Source organism: Chiloscyllium plagiosum, chromosome 1 (genome assembly GCF_004010195.1).
Source record: "Chiloscyllium plagiosum isolate BGI_BamShark_2017 chromosome 1, ASM401019v2, whole genome shotgun sequence".
In the NCBI taxonomy this organism is placed as follows: domain Eukaryota; kingdom Metazoa; phylum Chordata; class Chondrichthyes; order Orectolobiformes; family Hemiscylliidae; genus Chiloscyllium; species Chiloscyllium plagiosum.
In genome coordinates, this window is record NC_057710.1 from 25661651 (window position 1) to 25664574 (window position 2924).

Consider the following 2924-nt stretch of genomic DNA (forward strand, 5'->3'; position numbering starts at 1 on the left):
GGGGTGGGGATAGTGACAGTGGGGTCTGTGGGGGGCGTGTCAGCAGAATGCAGGTGAGTGGCGCTGGTGGGGGCGGAAGTTGGGGCAGACACGGCAGTAGGGGTGGCGGAAGTCACTGAGCGTGTGGCATCAGCGGGATCTACATACATGGACACCAAGATCCTTCTGCACATCCATACTACTAAGAATCTTTCCACTGAGCCAGCATTCTGCCTTCCTGTTATTCTTCCCAAAGTGAATCACCTCACATTTATCTGCATTGAACTCCATTTGCCACCTCTCAGCTTGATTCTGCAGTTTATCCAGGCCTCCCTGCAACATTCTTCCACACTGTCCATCACTCCACCGACTTCAGTATCATCTGGAAACTTACTAACCCATCCACCTATGCCTGCGTTCAAGTCATTTCTAAAAATGACAACTCCAGGCTGAATATTTTTCATTAACCACCATACATTGGCTTCTTACAGAAAGCCAGTTTCGAATCCAAACCGCTAAATCACCTTCAATCTCATGCTTCCGCATTTTCTCCAGTAGCCTACCATGTGGAACCTTATCAAAGGCTTTGCTGAAGTCCATGTACACCACGTTAACTGCCTACCCACATCCACATGCTTGGTCACCTTCCCAAAAACTCAATGAGGTTTGTGAGACATGACCTGCCCTTGACGAAACCACGTTGACTATTTCCAATCAAATTGTTGCTTGCTAGAAAATTATAAATCCTATCTCTTATAATCCTTTCCAAAGCTTTTCCTACAACAGACGCAAGGCTCGCTGGTCTATAATCACCTGGGTTATCTCTACTGCCCAACTTGAATAAGGGCACAACATTTATAGTCCTCCAGTCCTCTGGTACTAAATCTGTAGACAATGACGACTCAAAGTTCAAGGCCAAAGGCTCAGTAATCTCCTTCCGAGCATCCCAAAGAATTCTTGGAAAAATCCCATCCAGCCCAGGGGACTTACCTACTTTCAAACCTTCTAGAATTGATAACACCTACTCCTTACTAACCTCACTCCTTTCAAGTTGAATAGCACATATCTCAGTCTTCTCCTCTACAATATTCTCCTTTTTCGGAGTGAAAACGAATGAGAAATACTCATTTAGCACCTTTGTGATCTCTACAGGGTCCACACACAACTTCCCACTTCTGTCTTTGACGGGCCCTATTCCTACCCTAGTCTTCCTTCTATTCCTCACATACCTATGGAAAGCTTTAGGTTTCTCCTTTATTCTACCTACTAAAGAATGCTCATGTTCCCTTCATGCTCTTCTTAACTCTCTCTTTAAATCCTTCCTAGATACTCTCCATCGCCTCATCTGAACCATCTTGCCTCAACGTCACATAAGCCTCCTTCTTCCGCTTAACAAGAGATACAATTTATTTAGTAAATCCTGGTTCCCTATCAAAGACACGCAATATATGTTCCTTAAACCAGCTCCACATTTTAACTGTCCCCATCCCCTGCATTTTGCTGCCCAATTCTATGCCTCCTAATCTTGCCTAATCGCATTATAATTGCCTTGCCCCATCTATAACTCTTGCTCTGTGGCATGTACCTATCCCTTTCTATCGCTAAACCAAATGTAACCGAATTATGGTCACTTTCTCCAAAGTGCTCACCTATCACCATATCAAACACCTGGCCCAGTTACCAAGTACCAGATCTAGTGTGGCCTCCCCACTTGCCAGCCTTTTGATATACTGTGTCAGGAAACCCTCCTGCACACATTGGACAAAAACTGATCCATCCAACATACTAGAGTTATATCATTTCCAGTCAATGAAAATGCATTGAAAGATGGCACTGCCTCTTTCCATTCAGTAACCACCCCAAGTTTTTATGGAGAGCTAACAATGTCCACTATTTTTGTACATTCGTTCATAGAACGTAGGCATCACTGACTGGGCCAGCATTTATTGCCATGAGAGTAAATCATATTGTTGCGGTCTGGAGTCAGACCAGGTACGTATGGCAGATTCCTTCCCTAAAGAACATTAAAGAACCTGATAGTTCTTTTATTTTTTATGACTTTTGCCGTATCTCCGAACAAAATAAAACCATAAACTAAGATTATAAATGGCTACCTCAGATTCCCAGCTCCTAAAGTGTTAAGATCCAACTGCCTGAGATATCACACAACCACAGTCAGAAGCTCACGTTATCGCTTCCCAGACTGAGATCACCTACCAATCCCCAGGCTATGCCCGCAGGAAAGTGGACGTGAGGCATGTCCAATCTGCCATGGTCCCACTGAATCGAGGGGGGCAAACGGTCTAATCCTGTTCCTAATTCCTATGGTTTCATGTCGTCAAGGTCTAAATTTAACAAAGCATGACACCTTTGTTTAAAGGCACTGACTCGATGCCTAGCCCTAGGCCCAGGCCTCCTCAGTGGTTCTGTTCACGCAGTTGTCGCCTTTGCCCGCTCCTTCACTGTGACCGTTGCCCCTGGAGACGGCTCCTTCTCACTTCGCCCCCAAACGGCACATGCTCCATCCAGCGCAGGCGCACTCCTTTCCTTCGCTCAGTGTTTCGGCGCCGTCTCCCTCCCCACGCATGCGTGGTCATCCGGCCAGCGACGTCACCCCATCGTACACACCCAAGCACCCACAAACGCGCATGCGTGGCCCTCCGACCTTTGTGTGACCTGCGGAACCGTGTTCGTTACCTGCGCGGATAGGCGATAACATCCAGCAATTATGTGCTTGTCGTCGACAAGTGTATAGACATTTGTACCCAATCTGTATGACAGACGTCTGGAGCAGGTGAGACTTGAACTTGAGGTCTTCAGATAGAGACAATATTGCGTCACAAGACCTCCTCCCGCTGAGTTAAAACACGAATGTACAAAAATAGTGGACATTGTTAGCTCTCCATAAAAACTTGGGGTGGTTACTGAATGGAAGGAGGCAGTGC

At 46.2% G+C, this 2924-nt stretch overlaps 1 protein-coding gene across 1 annotated transcript in view; it reads right to left on the reverse strand.

Annotated features, from left to right (window-relative positions):
* Positions 1-2549, reverse strand: part of LOC122563207 (probable E3 SUMO-protein ligase RNF212) — a 109947-nt gene extending 107398 nt beyond the window's left edge. The window contains exon 1 of the mRNA XM_043717158.1: positions 2348-2549. The gene's annotated coding sequence lies outside the window, so the exon portion shown is untranslated. The remainder of the gene's footprint in view (positions 1-2347) is intronic.
* Positions 2550-2924: the final 375 nt, after the last annotated feature.